Source organism: Bombina bombina, chromosome 6 (assembly GCF_027579735.1).
Source record: "Bombina bombina isolate aBomBom1 chromosome 6, aBomBom1.pri, whole genome shotgun sequence".
In the NCBI taxonomy this organism is placed as follows: Eukaryota; Metazoa; Chordata; class Amphibia; order Anura; family Bombinatoridae; genus Bombina; species Bombina bombina.
The window spans coordinates 989,569,135-989,590,893 of record NC_069504.1 but is presented as its reverse complement, the minus strand read 5'-3'; the positions used below and the strand labels follow the sequence as shown (position 1 = coordinate 989,590,893).

The 21,759-nt window shown below is 38.8% G+C and overlaps 1 protein-coding gene across 2 annotated transcripts in view; it reads right to left on the bottom strand.

The window, feature by feature from the left end:
* The window catches only part of SMIM3 (small integral membrane protein 3), a 111,497-nt gene extending 91,151 nt beyond the window's left edge, over window positions 1-20,346 (bottom strand). The window contains exon 1 of one of the 2 annotated variants that reach the window (XM_053718670.1): window positions 20,149-20,346. The gene's annotated coding sequence lies outside the window, so the exon portion shown is untranslated. Of the gene's footprint in view, window positions 1-14,615; window positions 14,625-20,148 lie in introns of those variants that run through there. The other variant, XM_053718671.1, reaches the window with a different exon arrangement.
* Between the last annotated feature and the right edge of the window lie 1,413 nt (window positions 20,347-21,759).

Below are 21,759 nucleotides of genomic sequence, written 5' to 3'. Positions count from 1 at the left end.
GCAGTTTATGCTGCACTACTTTCTGTATAACACAGTTTAGGAGCCCTGTCCTGCTGAGGTTTACACTGCACTACTCTCTGTATAACACAGTTTAGGAGCCCTGCCCTGCTGCGGTTTACACTGCACTACTCTCTGTATAACACAGTTTGGGAGCTCTGTCCTGCTGCGGTTTATGCTGCACTACTTTCTGTATAACACAATTTAGGAGCTCTGTCCTGCTGCAGTTTATGCTGAACTACTTTCTGTATAACACATTATAGGAGCTCTGTCCTGCTGCATTTTATACTGCACTACTTTCTGTAAAACACAGTTTAGGAGTCCTGTCCTGCTGCGGTTTATACTGCACTACTTTCTGTATAACACAGTTTAGGAGCTTGGTCCTGCTGCAGTTTATGTTGCACTACTTTCTGTATAACACAGTTTAGGAGCTTGGTCCTGCTGCAGTTTATGCTAAACTACTTTCTCTGTATAACACATTATAGGAGCTCTGTCCTGCTGCATTTTATACTGCACTACTTTCTGTAAAACACAGTTTAGGAGCTCTGTCCTGCTGCGGTTTATGATGCACTACTTTCTGTATAAATCAGTTTAGGAGTCCTGTCCTGCTGCGGTTTATACTGCACTACTTTCTGTATAACACAGTTTAGGAGCTTGGTCCTGCTGAAGTTTATGCTAAACTACTTTCTGTATAACACATTATAGGAGCTCTGTCCTGCTGCAGTTTATGCTGCACTATTTTCTCTATAACACAGTTTAGGAGCTGTGTCCTGCTGTGGTTTATGCTGCACTACTTTCTGCATAACAGTTTGGGAGCTCTGTACTGCTGCGGTTTACACTACACTACTCTCTGTATAACACAGTTAAGGAGCTCTAGCCTCTGTCCTGCTACAGTTTATGCTGCACTATTTACTGTATAACACAGTTTAGTAGCTCTGTCCTGCTGCGGTTTATGCTGCACTACTTTCTGGATAACACAGTTTGGGAGCTCTGTCCTGCTGTGGTTTACACTGCACTACTCTCTGTATAACACAGTTTAGGAGCTCTGTTCTGCTGCAGTTTATGCTGCACTACTTTCTGTAAAACACAGTTTAGGAGTTGTGTCCTGCTGTTGCTTTTGAGGCACTACTTTCTGTATAAAACAGTTTAGGAACTCTGTCCTGCTGCCGTTTATACTGCACTACTTTCTGTATAACACAGTATGGAAGCTCTGTCCTGCTGTGGTTTATGCTTTACTAGTTTCTGTATAACACAGTTTAGGAGCTCTGTCCTGCTGTGGTTTATGCTTCACTACTTTCTGTATAACACAGTTTAGGAGCTCTGTTCTGCTGCAGTTTATGCTGCACTACTTTCTGTAAAACACAGTTTAGGAGTTATGTACTGCTGTGGCTTTTGAGGCACTACTTTCTGTATAAAACAGTTTAGGAACTCTGTCCTGCTGCCGTTTATACTGCACTACTTTCTGTATAACACAGTATGGAAGCTCTGTCCTGCTGTGGTTTATGCTTTACTAGTTTCTGTATAACACAGTTTAGGAGCTCTGTCCTGCTGTGGTTTATGCTTCACTACTTTCTGTATAACACAGTTTAGGAGCTCTGTCCTGCTGTGGTTTATGCTGCACTACTTTCTGTATAACACAGTTTAGGAGCTCTGTCATGCTGCGGTTTATGCTGCACTACTTTCTGTATAGCACAGTTTAGGAGCTATGTCCTGCTGTGGTTTATGCTGCACTAATTTCTCTATAACACAGTTTAGCAGCTCTGTCCTGCTGCGGTTTATGCTGCACTACTTTCTGTATCACACAGTTTAGGAGCTCTCTCTTGCTGCGGTTTATGATGCACTACTTTCTGTATAACACAGTTTAGGAGCTCTGTCTTGCTGCGGTTTATGCTGCACTACTTTCTGTATAACACAGTTTAGGAGCCCTGTCCTGCTATAGTTTATGCTGCACTACTCTCTGTATAACACAGTTTAGGAGCCCTGTCCTGCTGTGGTTTATACTGCACTACTTTCTGTATAACACAGTTTGGGAGCTCTGTTCTGCTGCAGTTTATGCTGCACTACTTTCTGTATAACACAGTTTAGGAGCTCTGTCCTGCTGTGGTTTATGTTGTACTACTTTGTGTATAACACAGTTTAGTTTATGTTGCACTACTTTTCTGTGTTATACAGAAAGTAGTGCAACATAAACTGCAGCAGGACCAAGCTCCTAAACTGTGTTATACAGAAAGTAGTGCAGTATAAACCGCAGCAGTTTATGTTGTACAACACAGTTTGGGAGCTCTGTCCTGTTTGCTGCACTACTTTCTGTATAACACAGATTAGTAGTTCTGTCCTGCTGCAGTTTATGCTGCACTACTTTCTGTATAACACAGTTTAGGAGCTCTGTCCTGCTGCGGTTTACACTGCACTACTCTCTGTATAACACAGTTTGGGAGCTCTGTCCTGCTGTGGTTTATGCTGTACTACTTTCTGTATAACACAGTTTAGAGCTCTGTCCTGCTGTGGTTTATGCTGCACTACTTTCTGTATAACACAATTTAGGAGCTTGGTCCTGCTGCAGTTTATGCTAAACTACTTTCTCTGTATAGCACATTATAGGAGCTCTGTCCTGCTGCATTTTATACTGCACTACTTTCTGTAAAACACAGTTTAGGAGCTCTGTCCTGCTGCGGTTTATGATGCACTACTTTCTGTATAACTCAGTTTAGGAGTCCTGTCCTGCTGCGGTTTATACTGCACTACTTTCTGTATAACACAGTTTAGGAGCTTGGTCCTGCTGCAGTTTATGCTAAACTACTTTCTCTGTATAACACATTATAGGAGCTCTGTCCTGCTGCAGTTTATACTGCACTATTTTCTCTATAACACAGTTAAGGAGCTGTGTCCTGCTGTGGTTTATGCTGCACTACTTTCTGCATAACACAGTTTGGGAGCTCTGTACTGCTGCGGTTTACACTGCACTACTCTCTGTATAACACAGTTAAGGAGCTCTAGCCTCTGTCCTGCTACAGTTTATACTGCACTATTTACTGTATAACACAGTTTAGGAGCTCTGTCATGCTGCGGTTTATGCTGCACTACTTTCTGTATAACACAGTTTAGTAGCTCTGTCCTGCTGTGGTTTACACTGCACTACTCTCTGTATAACACAGTTTAGGAGCTCTGTTCTGCTGCAGTTTATGCTGCACTACTTTCTGTAAAACACAGTTTAGGAGTTGTGTCCTGCTGTTGCTTTTGAGGCACTACTTTCTGTATAAAACAGTTTAGGAACTCTGTCCTGCTGCCGTTTATACTGCACTACTTTCTGTATAACACAGTATGGAAGCTCTGTCCTGCTGTGGTTTATGCTTTACTAGTTTCTGTATAACACAGTTTAGGAGCTCTGTCCTGCTGTGGTTTATGCTTCACTACTTTCTGTATAACACAGTTTAGGAGCTCTGTTCTGCTGCAGTTTATGCTGCACTACTTTCTGTAAAACACAGTTTAGGAGTTGTGTACTGCTGTGGCTTTTGAGGCACTACTTTCTGTATAAAACAGTTTAGGAACTCTGTCCTGCTGCCGTTTATACTGCACTACTTTCTGTATAACACAGTATGGAAGCTCTGTCCTGCTGTGGTTTATGCTTTACTAGTTTCTGTATAACACAGTTTAGGAGCTCTGTCCTGCTGTGGTTTATGCTTCACTACTTTCTGTATAACACAGTTTAGGAGCTCTGTCCTGCTGTGGTTTATGCTGCACTACTTTCTGTATAACACAGTTTAGGAGCTCTGTCATGCTGCGGTTTATGCTGCACTACTTTCTGTATAGCACAGTTTAGGAGCTATGTCCTGCTGTGGTTTATGCTGCACTAATTTCTCTATAACACAGTTTAGCAGCTCTGTCCTGCTGCGGTTTATGCTGCACTACTTTCTGTATCACACAGTTTAGGAGCTCTCTCTTGCTGCGGTTTATGATGCACTACTTTCTGTATAACACAGTTTAGGAGCTCTGTCTTGCTGCGGTTTATGCTGCACTACTTTCTGTATAACACAGTTTAGGAGCCCTGTCCTGCTATAGTTTATGCTGCACTACTCTCTGTATAACACAGTTTAGGAGCCCTGTCCTGCTGTGGTTTATACTGCACTACTTTCTGTATAACACAGTTTGGGAGCTCTGTTCTGCTGCAGTTTATGCTGCACTACTTTCTGTATAACACAGTTTAGGAGCTCTGTCCTGCTGTGGTTTATGTTGTACTACTTTGTGTATAACACAGTTTAGTTTATGTTGCACTACTTTTCTGTGTTATACAGAAAGTAGTGCAACATAAACTGCAGCAGGACCAAGCTCCTAAACTGTGTTATACAGAAAGTAGTGCAGTATAAACCGCAGCAGTTTATGTTGTACAACACAGTTTGGGAGCTCTGTCCTGTTTGCTGCACTACTTTCTGTATAACACAGATTAGTAGTTCTGTCCTGCTGCAGTTTATGCTGCACTACTTTCTGTATAACACAGTTTAGGAGCTCTGTCCTGCTGCGGTTTACACTGCACTACTCTCTGTATAACACAGTTTGGGAGCTCTGTCCTGCTGTGGTTTATGCTGTACTACTTTCTGTATAACACAGTTTAGAGCTCTGTCCTGCTGTGGTTTATGCTGCACTACTTTCTGTATAACACAATTTAGGAGCTTGGTCCTGCTGCAGTTTATGCTAAACTACTTTCTCTGTATAGCACATTATAGGAGCTCTGTCCTGCTGCGGTTTACACTGCACTACTCTCTGTATAACACAGTTTGGGAGCTCTGTCCTGCTGTGGTTTATGCTGTACTACTTTCTGTATAACACAGTTTAGAGCTCTGTCCTGCTGTGGTTTATGCTGCACTACTTTCTGTATAACACAGTTTAGGAGTTCTGTCCTGCTGCAGTTTATGCTGCACTACTTTCTGTATAACACAGTTTAGGAGCTCTGTCCTGCTGCGGTTTACACTGCACTACTCTCTGTATAACACAGTTTGGGAGCTCTGTCCTGCTGTGGTTTATGCTGTACTACTTTCTGTATAACACAGTTTAGAGCTCTGTCCTGCTGTGGTTTATGCTGCACTACTTTCTGTATAACACAGTTTAGGAGCTCTGTCCTGCTGCGGTTTACACTGCACTACTCTCTGTATAACACAGTTTGGGAGCTCTGTCCTGCTGTGGTTTATGCTGTACTACTTTCTGTATAACACAGTTTAGAGCTCTGTCCTGCTGCATTTTATACTGCACTACTTTCTGTAAAACACAGTTTAGGAGCTCTGTCCTGCTGCGGTTTATGATGCACTACTTTCTGTATAACTCAGTTTAGGAGTCCTGTCCTGCTGCGGTTTATACTGCACTACTTTCTGTATAACACAGTTTAGGAGCTTGGTCCTGCTGCAGTTTATGCTAAACTACTTTCTCTGTATAACACATTATAGGAGCTCTGTCCTGCTGCAGTTTATACTGCACTATTTTCTCTATAACACAGTTAAGGAGCTGTGTCCTGCTGTGGTTTATGCTGCACTACTTTCTGCATAACACAGTTTGGGAGCTCTGTACTGCTGCGGTTTACACTGCACTACTCTCTGTATAACACAGTTAAGGAGCTCTAGCCTCTGTCCTGCTACAGTTTATACTGCACTATTTACTGTATAACACAGTTTAGGAGCTCTGTCATGCTGCGGTTTATGCTGCACTACTTTCTGTATAACACAGTTTAGTAGCTCTGTCCTGCTGTGGTTTACACTGCACTACTCTCTGTATAACACAGTTTAGGAGCTCTGTTCTGCTGCAGTTTATGCTGCACTACTTTCTGTAAAACACAGTTTAGGAGTTTTGTCCTGCTGTGGCTTTTGAGGCACTACTTTCTGTATAAAACAGTTTAGGAACTCTGTCCTGCTGCCGTTTATACTGCACTACTTTCTGTATAACACAGTATGGAAGCTCTGTCCTGCTGTGGTTTATGCTTTACTAGTTTCTGTATAACACAGTTTAGGAGCTCTGTCCTGCTGTGGTTTATACTGCACTACTTTCTGTATAACACACTTTAGTAGCTCTGTCCTGCTGCGGTTTATGCTGCACTACTTTCTGTATAACACAGTTTAGGAGCTCTGTCCTGCTGTGGTTTATGTTGTACTACTTTGTGTATAACACAGTTTAGTAACTCTGTCTTGCTGTGGTTTATGCTGCACTTCTTTCTGTATATCACAGTTTAGGAGCTCTATCCTACTGCAGTTTATGTTGTACAACACAGTTTGGGAGCTCTGTCCTGTTTACTGCACTACTTTCTGTATAACACAGATTAGTAGTTCTGTCCTGCTGCAGTTCATGCTGCACTACTTTCTGTATAACACAGTTTAGGAGCCCTGTCCTGCTGCGGTTTACACTGCACTACTCTCTGTATAACACAGTTTGGGAGCTCTGTCCTGCTGTGGTTTATGCTGCACTACTTTCTGTATAACACAGTTTAGAGCTCTGTCCTGCTGTGGTTTATGCTGCACTACTTTCTGTATAACACAATTTAGGAGCTCTGTCCTGCTGCATTTTATACTGCACTACTTTCTGTATAACACAGTATGGGAGCTCTGTCCTGCTGCGGTTTATGTTGCACTACTTTCTGTATAACACAGTTTGGGAGCTCTGTCCTGCTGAGGTTTACACTACACTACTTTCTGTATAACACAGTTTAGAGCTCTGTCCTGCTGTGGTTTATGCTGCATTACTTTCTGTATAACATAGTTTGGGAGCTCTGTCCTGCTGAGGTTTACACTACACTACTTTCTGTATAACACAGTTTAGAGCCCTGCCCTGCTGCAGTTTGTGCTGCACTACTTTCTGTATAACACAGTTTAGAGCTCTGCTCTGCTGCGATTTACACTGCACTACTGATTATATAACACAGTTTGGGAGCTCTGCCCTGCTGCAGTTTGTGCTGCATTACTTTCTGTATAACACAGTTTGGGACTGGGAGCTCTGCCCTGCTGTGATTTACACTGCACTACTGTGAGGATAAAAAGTGCATTCCAAACAGCAGCAAGTGTATAGTATAAAAAACAAACTTAAATAAAAGTGACGCTTTTCTCAGCCACCACAGGGCTGTTTCCTCAGGCTATTGTAAAATATAAAATATATTAACTGTGTTAAAATATTCAGTACAGATTAACGTCTTGCTGCAACTGATTTTCAATGCCAGTGTGGTGGAGCCAGTCTGTACTTGTTACTGGACAAGACAAGGTGGCAATTTAGAGCAGTTTCAGAAGGATTTCCTGTCTGCACATAATGCTTATCGCAAGCTACATGGCTCGCCTCCTCTTCAGCTAAGCAGGGAACTCTGTACTTCAGCACAAAAATGGGCAGAGCATCTGGTGTCTCTCGGAATTCCAAAGCACAGCGACACTGAAAACGGAGAAAACATTTACTACAAGTCCATCTCCAGAGGGGAAATACCAGGCGCAATTCCAAACACATACGTCACTACTGCCTCATGAAGAAGCCCGGCCGCTGATCGGGGGAAACGCGTTAGGCTATTAAGGAGCAAGCGTTTGGCCAGCTGTCCTAGAATCCTATCCACGGTTATCAGAGCAGGGGTTCCGGATACCGTGCCTGAAAATTTCCATCTTAAACCTGGTGTGGAGGAGCAGCAGCTGTACTTACACAGTGCTCAACAGATGTGCTTTGTAGCACTTACGAATCTTGTAAGTGTTAGTTTTTATGTGTGTATTTCACTGTTAATACAATATTTCACTTGAGTTGGCCCTGTGCGCCTCTGTCTTTTTCTTTTACATGGTACTGCATTGGAGCTGAGGATTGGATTGCCCAGCTGATTACAGGCAGCACGGAAACAGCTATCCAACAAATTGTTAAATTAAGGAAAGCAACATACACTCTTCTCCTTCTTTTACTTTTGGAATATCCAATAAAAGAACATAATTGGATTGGATTCAATCAGAACATTATTTGATTGTATGGACTCACTCAGTAACTGTAAGGTACTATATACCATTTAAAGGGATAACGTAAATAGGCTGAAATTTGTTTTTTGTTCTGCAACTGTTTGCAACGGCCCATATATTTTTCTATCCTGTGATTTTTACCTTGTTATTAATATTTTTTCTGTTACATTTTAAAATTATCATTAGCAAGATATACTATGTGTGTATATGTTTTGATACAATAATATAGAATAAGGATTTTTATCAGTCATATTCTTTAGCGCAGTCTATTCTGTTTTCAATCTTTGTGGTTTATACTGAAATGCTTTCTGTATAACACAGTTTAGAGCTCAGGTCTTCTGTACTTTTTGCTGAACTGCTTTCCACATTACATTTTGACATATTAATACACAAACCTTGGTATGTCTAACCCCTCCCACACTACATGGCCAGCTTCATCCCTGGCCAGTACTGACTTCTCCCCCAGGTTCTAGCAATTACATATATGAGCCACTGCAGCCTTCCAGTCCATAACTCTGTCCCCTCTAAAAGCAATCTAAAAAAAATAAAATGTTTGTTAGTTATTTATTGGATTAGAACAGTTAAATGGATATGAAAACAAAAATGATTCAGATAGAGAATGTGATTTTAAACAACTTTCATTATCATTTTGCTTTGTTCTTTGGTATCTTTTGTTGAAGAGTAGGTATGTATGCTTAGGTTCTGGCCTATTTCTGGAGCACTATATGGCAGCAGTTTTGCAAGAATGTTATCCATTTCCAATAGCACTAAATGGCAGCACTATTTCCTGCCATGCAGTGGTCTAGAGATAACTACCTAGGTATCTCTTTAACACAGAATACCATGGGAACAAAGCAAATTTGATAATAGAAGTAAATTAGACACTTGTTTTACAATGGTATGCTCTTAAGGTTTCATATACCTTTAATGTTTAACAATTTATTTTTATTTTCACTCTTACAGATAGTGCATGGCTGGTGGTGGTATAAGCGCACTGATGGATCAGCTCTTTTACAACAAAGTCCCCCCTAACAGTAAAAACAGAATTCTCTATCCAGTGTACGGCGGCAATCGTACGAAGAGGATCTTCCAAGCTCCATGGCTCAGCGGTCGCCAGTCTTCAGTTCCAGGCTCGCCGGTCTACAGTCCCAGGGTCGCCGGTCTTCAGTTCCAGGGTCTCTGCCCTTCCCTCCACGCCGTATTGTTCCTGGAAGAAGAGGTTGCAGCTTGGAAGAAGACTTCACTGCATGGGACAGGACCTTCTCCGCCGGACTTCAGGAATGGTAAATATCAACCTGGGGGTTAGACTTAGGTTTTTTGTTGTTTTTTTAAAATTGGGGGTGTTTTATTTAGTTTAGGGTGGGCAGTAAAAGAGCTAAATGCCATTTTAAGGGCAATGCCCAACAATTGCCCTTTTCAGGGCAATGGGTAGTTTAGGTTTTTTAGTGTTAGGTTATTTTATTTTGGGGGGTTTTGTGGGTGGGGGATTTTTACTGTAAGGGTGGACTTTGTGTATTTTGTTGCAAAAGAGCTGATTATCTTGGGGCAATGCCCTGCAAAAACAAGCACTTTTAAGGGCTACTGGTAATTTATTCTTAGAGTAGGGGGCGTTTTTATTTTGGGGGGCGTTTTTATTTTCATAGGAATTAGGCATCATTTTTTAAAATTTGGTAATTTTGTTTTTTTATTTTTTGTAATTGTAGCTTAAAGGGACAGTATGCACCAGAATTTTAATTTTGACTAGACTGACCCTTTAATTTATACTTAGCTTATTTTTATTTTTAAAATAGTGCTAAGTTTTTTTATTTTAATAGTAACTTTAGTATTTTGTAATTTAGGGGGTTTAGGTTAGGGGGTGTTAGGTTTATTGCGTTGTGGGCTTTGGCAGTTTAGGGGTTAATACTTTGATAGGCTTATTGTGCTGTGGGCTTTGGCGGTTTAGGGGTTAATACTTTAATAGGTAGTTTGAGTTGTGGGTTAATTGCGGATTATGGGTTAATAGTTTAATTAGGCATTTTGCGTTGTGGGGAGTTGTTGGTTAAGGGGTTAATACATTTATTATTAGTTGTGAGAGGGGGGATTGCGGATATAGGGGTTTTATGTGTCGGGCTTATTTTTGGGAGGCGTGTTAGACTTTTACGGGAGATTAGATATTTTTTTTACTTTTCTTAGGCGCTGCCAGTTTCTAAAGTGCCGTAAGTCACTAGCGACTCCAGAAATGTGTATTTACGCTTATTTCTGGACATCGTTAGTTTATCAGACTTACGGCACTTTATGAGCTGCTGGCGGGGTTTATTGGATACCCCGACGTGTGAGGTGAAATTAAGGGTGCAAGCGCTGCAACCCGCGCCGTATATGTAATCTCGCCCGTTGTTTACAAACATATGCCCTATCTAAATCAGGAAGGAAAAGTTTGAGTTTCATGTCCCTTTAAAAAAAATGGACAATTAAGTGTGCAGTATATTTATGAACATTTTACTGAGCAGCCTGCTAAAATACAGGACTGTCCAGTTGAATTCTGGGCACCTGGCAACCCTACCTATAGCTTAGGTTATGAGTGCAGAGAAGTCGCACAAACAGAAGCATTTCTTTTTTTCATTACATGTAATATATTTCAATAGGCTCTCTTTTAGATGTAACAAAGCCTTAATTGTTCTGAAACTTATGTGAAGCGAATTATTCTTATTCTACAGAGAACATTTCTGGTCTTTTAGTCTCTTCCAGATGTTACATATCAATGGATATTGCTTAGGGAATACAGGATTTTTGAAGCATGGAAAAAAACAGCAAACATCCGTGGGTAAACAATATGCTACCGCCTGCAATGCTGATAGAAATATCTACATCTAAAAGCAGAAACTTTTAGAAATGTATTAAGTATGGTCTCAAGGAGTATATTAGTAAAATATTATCATTTAGTCTTCCATAAAAAAATTATAAATTGTGTACATGGATGCTCTATTTGCTTCAAAGTGAAAATAAATATTTTTCATTTGATCTTTATTTTTATGTAAAATATAATTTTGGAATGTCCAAACTTCTCCAGATTACTCTCCCTTTTCTCACACAGTGGGGTTGAATTATCAAGCTCCGAATGGAGCTTGGTGCCCCTGTTTCCGCGCGAGCCTTCAGGCTTGCCAGAAACAGCAGTTATTAAGCAGCGGTCTTAAGACCGCTGCTCCATTACTAGTCCGCCACCTCTGATCGGGCTGATTGACACCCCCTGCTAGCGGCAGATTGGCCGTGAATCTGCAGGGAGCGGCATTGCACAAGCAGTTCTAGTGAACTACTTGTGCAATATTAAATGCCGACAACATATGCTGTCGGCAATCAGCGATGCCTGTCAGATATGATACGCTACAGGGTATCATGTCGGACAGACATTGATAAATTGGCCCCAGTGTACAGATTCTTAAACACCATAGTGTATTTTAAAGAGTGCATAATACTCTATGCACTCTACATACATACAATAAATATAAGTATTTTTTTAAAAATGTGATCAGTAAACGTATATATTTTTTTCAAGCTGCTGGACGACCTGTATAAAACACACTTTTAATTCCATGACAATGTGTGTGGTACAGCCAATGCAAAGCTGTGCCATCAGTTCCACACCTTTCAAAGGGCCACATTACGAGCGTGATTTTTGTGCTCCCCTCATAATACCAGCACACGCAATTGTGTGCTGGTACTTGAAGTGGCCCACAATAGGAACGCAACCTCGTTTTCGCATTGCATGGTTTCCCTAGGCTCCAAATGGGAAAGCAGTGATTGGCAGCAGATTTAAATATTTATGTATATGAATAAATACATATATATTTATGTGTTTATATGTGTGTGTATACACATATTAACACATATATGTATATAAGCATATACAGTCATATGCAAAAGTTTAGGCATCCCTGACAATTTCCATGACTTTCATTTATAAATAATTGGGTGTTTTGGATCAGCAATTTCATTTTGATCTATCAAATAACTGAAGGATATTTCAGTAGCGAAATTAGACAGGTACATAAATTTAGGCACCCCAACAGAAATATTGCATCAATATTTAGTAGAGCCTCCTTTAGCAGAAATAACAGCCTCTAGACGCTTCTTATAGCCTGTAATGAGTGTCTGGATTCTGGATGAAGGTATTTTGGACCATTCCTCCTTGCAAAACATCTCCAGTTCAGTTAGGTTTGATGGTTGCCAAGCATGGACATCCCGCTTCAAATTACCCCACAGATTTTCAATGATATTCAGGTCTGGGGACTGGAATGGCCATTCCAGAACATTGTACTTGTTCCTCTGCATAAATGCCAGATAGATTTTGAGCAGTGTTTTGGGTCGTTGTTTTGTTAAAATATCCAGCCTCGGCGTAACTTCAACTTTGTGACTGATTCCTCAACATTATTCTCAAGTATCTGCTGATATTGAGTGGAATCCATGCGACCCTCAACTTCAACAAGATTCCCAGTACAGGTACTGGCCACACAGCCCCACAGCATGATGGAACATACACCAAATATTACCGTGGGTAAGTGTTTGTCTTGGAACGCTGTGTTCTTTTGCCGCCATGCATAACGCCCCTTGTTATGACAAAATAACTCAATCTTTGTTTCATCAGTCCACAGCACCTTCTTCCAAAATGAAGCTGGCTTGTCCAAATGAGCGTTTGTGACGTGTGTGCAGAAAAGGCTTCTTCCACATCACTCTCCCATACAGCTTTTCCTTGTGCAAAGTGCGCTGAATTGTTGAACGATGCACAGTGACACCATCTGCAGCAAGATGATGTTGTCGGTCTTTGGAGGTGGTCTGTTTTTGACCGTTCTCACCACCATCCTTTGCCTTTCCAATATTTTACTTGCCCTGCCACTTCTGGCCTTAAAAAGAACTGTGCCTGTGGTCTTCCATTTCCTCACTATGTTCCTCACAGTGGACACTGATAGCTTAAATCTCTATGATAGCTTTTTGTAACCTTCCCCTAAACCATAATGTTGAACAATCTTTGTTTTCACGTCATTTTAGAGTTGTTTTGAGGCCCCCATGTTGCCACTCTTCAGAGGAGAGTCAAACAGAACAACAACTTGCAATTGGCCACCTTAAATACCTTTTCTCATGATTGGATGCACCTGTCTATGAAGTTCAAGGCTAAATGGGCTCACCAAACCAATTGTGTGTTCCAATTAATCAGTACTAGGTAGTTACAGGTATTCAAATCAACAAAATGACAAGGGTGCCCAAATTTATGCACCTGTCTAATTTCGTTTTGATGCATATTGCACATTTTCTGTTAATCCAATAAACCTCATTTCACTACTGAAATATTACTGTGTCCTTCAGTAATTTGATAGATCAAAATGAAATTGCTGATCCAAACACCCAATTATTTATAAATGAAAATCATGGAAATTGTCAGGGGTGCCTAAACTTTTGCATACATCTGTACAAATATTTATAGGAATACCACAGTCTCCATAGACCACAATGTAAAGGCACTTTTCAGTGCCGTTTTTTTTCTAACACCGCACACCCGCCAACTTTAACCACTCATAACTGCTTATTGCAGCTATTTTAATAAAAAATAAAAATGCTTATATTTTTTTATTTAATAAAAATCCACACTACAATTTTGGGGGCAATTATGGCACATTTTGAAAATTAATTTTCGGAGCGCTAATTGCTACTATGAGCTAGCGGTAGCAATAACTAGCCACTTGCAATGGCTGCTTATTTATCGTGCGCCTGTAAACAGGCAAATTTGCCCATTTACAGCAAGCAATAAATTAGCACACCACTTGTAATCTAGCCCAAAGTTAGCAATTTCCCATGCCCCTGTAGTAATAGGAATATTAGGGGAATGGTGAAGGATTTCCCTAAAGAGGCATAGGATTTTGCTACCATTAACAGCTATGGAGAGGGCAGTACACCCACATCATCAAAGTGTGTTTTATACTTGGGCATTTAGAAGCTTGAAAGAAAGTAATAATTACCTTTAAAAATATATATTTATTGAATAATATTGTTATAAAGATATATATATATATATATATATATATATATATATATATATATATATATATATATATATATATATATATATATATGAATTTAGGTAATATGGACTTTTTAAATTACACTGTATTAAATAGACAGTGAACAACTTATAAAATACAAGATATTTCTGTTGTGTTGCTATAGAATCACATCAGCCAAGTCTTAATAACTTTAAAACATTTTACTGTAAATATTTTTCAATAGCCAAACTCCACCCAACATTTGCTTTATTTGGAGGAGCCAATCTGCGCTTTAGTCCACAGACAACAAGGCTAGTCATGGTCATAAAATTAACATACAATTCATTGTTTAGCAGTTTTTATCTAAAACAAAAAACAGTTAGAGACTGATATGTAGCACAATTAGCCTTGAGAAATTTGCAGGGTGTTTTTTCAAGTTCTGTGTCATGGAAATTGCACAATTTTTATTGCTAATTTACATGAAAAGTGAGCAAAATAAATAATTAAAATATATTGCAAAGTTATCTCATTAGGCATAACTGAACATTTTTAATAAAAATATCAAGGTTATCAATCATTTTTAACATGTAGCAATCATTACACCAACTGATCTCCCATCGCCTAATATTGAAGGCTAAATCACAATAACTAAAATACTCACCAAGATCCCTTTTCCTTACCATCTGATCATTATCCAGTCCTGAGCAATCTGTTTTTATACAGCCTTGAGAAACTGGCCCCTCCCAGCACATCCTTCACCCTATGTACTTATGGCAAGCTGAGAAATATTAAGTTAACACATTACTTGCAGGAATCTTCCCACACTACTGAGAAACTTTGGAAGAAAATCTCCCATCTTAGCTGCTAAGTTTATGTTACACTCCTACTTCTTTACCCACATCATCTCTAAGCTACGTTTTACCTCTCATGTCAACTCTAAACATTTACTCTCCACTTTTAATGTCCTTCTCTACCCACTTGTATTTCTTATCACCTTCTTCCTCTCAGCACTAAACTTTGCAACCCACATCTAAAACAAAACTGACTCTACTAGGTACAAAACAGCTATCCACTACACCAGTGATGGCCACATCTCACAAAAAGATACAAGCTGCAGAAATAACCATAATACGTACTTTGTATGTATGATATACTTTCTAACTCCTGCAATCTTACTATTAATCCTCTCGATCCAGTTCTTCACAATTGTTGCCCTCTCTTTTATTTACTCTTATACCAATTATAAAACACATATTTCATCTTTCATTTAATATCTTAAAGTACCATAAAACAGGTTGAGATTTGTGCATATCCTAAAAGGACTAATTAAAGGGTCAGTAAACCTTAAAAATAATGTTATATAATTCTGCACATAGTGCAGAATTATATAACATTACATTAGCCAAACTTTTTAAATCATAATATTCACTTTTTATTTTGTAAAAATATCGCTGTTTTACAGACCCTCTCTCTGTACTCTGCTGAGCGGGTCTGTTGTTTTTACTGAGCGCATCGGGCCAGCTGTATAGTCACAGCCCGACCGCACCATAACATTAAGTGAAGCTCGCTCCCGCTGTCAGACAGAGCAGGAGCGAGCTGCACTGTGTCTAATGGCGCGGTCGGGCCGGGCTGTGACTATACAGCTGGCCCGATGCGCTCAGTAAAAACAACAGACCCGCTCAGCAGAGTACAGAGAGAGGGTCTGTAAAACAGCGATATTTTTACAAAATAAAAAGTGAATATTATGATTTAAAAAGTTTGGCTAATGTAATGTTATATAATTCTGCACTATGTGCAGAATTATATAACATTATTTTTAAGGTTTACTGACCCTTTAAGTAAAAAATAGTTTGCATTAAAAAAAAAAAGTTTAAAAAAATTTGCTGCTAAGTATTTTAAAATAATTTTCAAAAATAAGCAAAATTAGTATATAGACATGCTGTCTGGATTTGTCTGATCCACCCCTCCTTATCAGTGTTTAACACGGGCATTGTATTTCCACTGAGTTCACAGCAGCTTATTTGCTTCTAGGCATGCTCCAGTACATAATGAATGAGTGTTAAAGTCTTGTATTCTACCAAAGCAAAGGTGGAGATAGATACAGCCATATAATGAATTGTGTGGGGGGAGTTAGAGCTGTGCAAGTCAGAAACTTAAAAGAAAGGGTTAATAGTGAGGTACTGCAGTATAAATTTGCAGGTAAATGAATTAAAGTACATATTATTATATTTTGTCCCAATCCAAACTTCCCTTTAAAGGGACAGTATACACTCATTTTCATATAACTGCATGTAATAGACACTACTATAAAGAATAAGATGCACAGATACTGATATAAAAATCCAGTATAAAACAGTTCAAAAACTTACTTAGAAGCTGTCAGTTTAGCTCTATTGAAAAGGTAGTTGGAATGCCCACTGTAAGTGGGAAATAAGACCCCCCCCCCCCCCCCCTTCTTTTGCATATGAAAAGACCCTTTACACAAACAGGAGCAAGCTGGAGTAGGTAGTCGAGCGTATTCACATAAAACTTTGGGGCTTGGTTAGGAGTCTGAAAATCAGAGCGATGTTATTTAAAAATAAGCAAAACTATACATTAATTAAAAAAAAAAACTTTATGGGCTATATAAATAGATTATCTACAAAACATTTATGCAAAGAAAAAATGAGTGTATAATGTCCCTTTAAGTGCAAAGAAAGACACATCGTCATCCCTCTGGCAGACCCCCTTCCAATAAAGATCCTGAAGAATCACTGCATTGCAATGGGGAATATAGACTGCCGTCTCCTTCTCCCTCGCAAGCTGAGGTTGGAACACCAAGTGATGTCCCCATGTACATGCATGATAACATCACACAGAGCAAAAAAAGTCCTTGCAAATGCAGGGATTTTCTTGCTAGTGAGTCTGGGGCCCTTATGTGAAAGGGGTGAAAATGACAATAATGTGCAGCGACCCTTTAAGATCTGTTTACCCTGAGGGGAGAGGGGAGCTATTACAGTGCCATCATCTCCCACTGTTTTCCTAGAGGGAACCCTTATTCAGAGGCGTAACTAGAAACCACAGGGCCCAGGTGCAAGAATCTAAGAAGGGCCAACCCCACCCCCCCAAAAAAGGTGAATTTGATACATATCTTTTTTTTATTATTATTATTTATGTTTAACATTTAATACAGAAAAAAATGTGTATCAGATTACATGTCTGCAAAAGGAGGTACCCTGTGCCCACAGTCTGTAAGATTATCTGACCCCCTATTACTGTATATAGTGACACTGTTTAACCCACCAGTACTGTATATAGTGAGTTAGTGACACAGTCTGTAATCTGCCGGTGAGATGGCTGGCCTGACCCTACCCGCCCCAGTACTTTATAAAGTGACCACAGTGATCTGTGACATGGTCCAGCCCCCCCGTACTGTATATAGTGGTACTGTATAGTAACACTGTTTACCCCCCTGCCCCCCCATGCTGTAGTAACAAGGTCTGTAATTTGCTGGTTCCACAAACATACACACATACATGCATAAATACACACACAGTCACATACATACATACACACATAAACACCAATGGGTGAAACAGAAACACTAACCCCTGTAGTCAGAGACAAAGACACCAGTGAAGCATCACATTACACTCACATATCATCAGTGCAGGCAGTGGCAGGTCAACGTTTTTTTTTTAAGCTGGGCCCCCACCCTTGGGGGTCCAGTCGCAATTGCAACCTCTGCACCCCCTGTAGTTTCGCCCCTGACATTATTTAAAAGAGGAGGATGCACTTTTGCAAATTTATTTTTTTTTTTTCCTTGGATGAAGCTGATCACCAGTTAATTTCTAGTGGCAGGGAAAGTTAGCTATTATAGAGGGTCGCATGCCAATGTGGTTTTTAGCAGGTCACCATGAAAATAATGTTCACCTGACAGAACAATAGAAATATGGAACAAATCAAGAGCATGTGATATCCCCTATGTTGCCCTAAACAATACATAGGCAAACATGAGACCTATTATTTGAAAGCAGCAAAACCTTCTTTATAAAATGAGTGCTTATGTGTTTAGGCAACTGCAAGGGGATTGTCAGAACAATGACAAATACCTCACAACACTGGTTCTATTTTGGGGGTTCTGTTGAGTTTGCTTATCTCCTCACCATATAAATATATCATAGGACCCCTAGTTTTAAATAGAGAGATTCTATGATTCAAATAAGGGGTTTCATGACCTTATAGCTATCACATTAAGGGATAGACAAGTGAAGCGCTAATTATTGCTTGCACGCAAAAGATATTGGCGCTCCACTGAGTAATACAAGCACAAGCTAATGTGCGCTGGTATTACAAGTTAAGCACAATGCAAACACGAGCTCACATTCACATTGCTAGGAAGCATTGCGCTCACATGAGCTCGCTTCTATAGGCTCCGATAGAAGCCTCCTTCTCATGCCGTAAGAGACGACATCAGAACCTAAGCTCAGCGAAAGGGTTAAGTAGCACAGCGATGGAAGCAAATGTAAATATATATGTATATAACTATATACATATATATATATATATATATAGTTATGTGCATATACATATTAACACATAAATATATATGTATATAAGCATATATATATATATATATATATATATTTACTGGGCACACAGTTCCCATAAACCGCAATGTAAAGGAACTTTTCAATGCCATTTTTTTTCTAACACCCCACTCCTGCTAACCTTACCACCAAAATACTGCCTAGTGCAGTTATTTTATTAAAAAATAAAAATGCAAAAAAAAAAATGTTTTCACTACACTGTATTTTGGGGGCATATGGGGCATATTTATAAAATTAACCAGAGATCTGATCTTGTAATGGCTGGTTATTTATTGCACTGCTGCAAACAGGCAAATGTGCCGATTTTTGGGTGTGCCATAAATTAGCGCTCCACTTGCAATCTATCCATAAATAATTAAATGGACTTAAAACTAAAAATGTGTATTCCATGATTCAGACACCACAAACAGTTTTAAACAACTTTCCAGTGTACTTCTATTTTAAAAAAGTTTCATTCTCTTGTTATCCTTTGTTGAAGGAGCAACAATGCATTACTGGGAGCTAGCTGAAAACATTGGGTGAGCCAATGACAAGAGGCATATATGTGCAGCTGCCAATCAATAGCTACCTCCCAGTAGTGCATTGCTGCTCATGAGCCTACCTTGGTATGCTTTTCAACAATGGATACCAAAAGAACGGATCAAATTAGATAGTAGAAGGAAATTGTAAAGTATTTTATAATTGAATGTTCTACCTGAATCATGAAACAGAAATTGGATTTCATGTCCCTTTTTAATGGATGCTCAACATGAAAAACAGTTATGCATAACAACAACGTACAGACATATTTTGAACAAAAAGTAATAAGGGGATAGGGAAATCATTGTAATTTTTTTTTATTTTTACAAACTTGTATAGTGCTTAGGTCAATTAAACAATGCATTGGAAAATACAGGTTTTAAAAGCATTTCAGTCATTTTTGCAGCATTTATTTGTGATGCAATCCTGCAACACTTTAAAAAAAAGCCTATTAAATATGATTATCTTACTTCCTTTGTGCCATTATTAAACATAATATTTAAACATTTTGTAATAATAATTTTCTGTTAATTATCCATTTAATGAATAATTTCAATTTCCTTTTCATACATGCTATTAAATATCACCTCCACTGGTATGTTCCTGTACTTAGAAAATAATATCACTTGGCATTAAAAAACAATTTAAATACCCATAAAAAAAACATAATGCAATATAAATACCCATAATAAAAAGCAATATAAATACCCATAATGTAAGTATTATAAAAGAAAAAAAAAGCTCTTTGTGTCTAATATAAACATACTACTGCACATAGCATTCATTTATTTAAACTCATAACATTGTGCCTGATAAGTGCAAGAGGAGTGTGAGAACACATTTATCCTAATTCAGGACAAATTACTTGTTTAGAAAATAAATGGGATTATGTTACACAAACTTTTTAGTTTCCCTTTTCTTTTTGAAACAACTCCAGTGAGGTAAGCAAATATTACTTTGTAAGTTTTTAGTCTAACAAAATCTGCGTGTGTGCAGAATCTTCACTAAAAGCAAACTGTCTTCTCTATATGAAATGAGAAGGGAAATACCCTGTGATTCCAGGAGTACTTAGAGGCACGCACATACCTGGTTACTGGTGCTCCATGTGCCCTGGGAGTGCAGAGGATTGTGTGACTTTTAGTCTATGTAGAGATGGTAGAAATAGAGGGACCTCCGTGGTTTAGCACCAAGACTGTTCCCATTAAAACCTCCTCATGAAAAACTGGACGTGCTGCCTATAAAGCTTCTTCTCCCTGTCTGTCTTTATCACAGAAGGGAAGTGTCTTTGACCATGATGGGAGGGGGGAAGTGTCTTACACACTCCCTCAACAAACAAAGCACTGAAAGTCTCTCGTCTTGGTAGAAAGCCACCTAGTGAAGAAAATGAAGTACACATACATTTAATAACACCACGTACTTGCACCAATCGTACTTGCACCAATAGGTACAGTGTTTGCAGTTCAATAGAACAGCTGTCAGGGTATCAGGATCAATCCAAGGATATCCAGATATGAAAAGTTATCTGCACTCTCTTGACTTCTTAAAAAATAACTAATAAAATAAAGTTTTGGGATTCTGGGAACATTTGATAAAGATGCCAGTTGGGCATCGAAACCTCATGGACTTTCACCTTTTTTAACACCTATGTCTCTCAATAAAATTAAATTTTTACTTTTTCATATCCAGTGAGTGCTGTCATCATATTTGAATTATATCAGCCTACCTAGGTATACATTCCAACAAAGGATACACTACAGAGAGAACAAATAATTAGATTGAAAAGTCTCTTAATACTGCACAATCTATCTGACTATAAAATTAACCATTACATTTTAAAGGGATAGTAAACACCAAAAATGCTATTGTTTAAAAAGATAGATAATCCCTTTATTTACTATTCCCCAGTTTTCCATAACCAACACTGTTATAGAAATATACCTTTTACCTCTGTAATTACCTTGTATCTAAGCTTCTGCTGACTGCCTCCTTATCTCAGATCTTTTGACAGACTTGCATTTCAGGCAATCAGTGCTGACTCTTAAATAACTTCACGTGTGTGAGCACATTTTCTATATGAAACACATGAACTAACACCATCTAGCTGTTAAAAAAACATCTCAAATGCATTCATATGAGAGACTGCTTTCAAGGGCTTAGAAATTAGCATTTGAGCCTACCTAGGTTTAGCTTTCAACTAAGAATAACAAGAGAACAAAGCAAATTTGATTATAAAAGTTGTTTAAAATTGCATGCCCTATCTGAATCATGAAAATTTAATTTAGACATTACTATCCCTTTAAGTTTGACTTTCATGTCCTTTTAATTTGCAGTACTATCACTGAAATGTGTCAGTTTGTGTAGGCTGTTAGCTCTGAGGACAAAGCTTCCCTCACTTTACTGCAGTAGTTTATGTAGTTATGTAAAAGTGCCTTTAGAATTGCATTGCATGTATTGCATCTATATTGCTTTGTAAAGATTTCATGAATTTGTATATCCACTCATCATTTACTCACTGACAAACATTATGGCAGCACTTTATGCATAATAATAAATTACTCTAGTTTATTGGACATTGTTTGAGAAGCATTTTAAAAATGTCTTTAAATCCACCTAAAATATATTTTATTAATTCCCACTCAAAAAAAACTTTTGATGACTGTTAAGTGTTTGTTATGATAAACGACCATGCATTTCTGG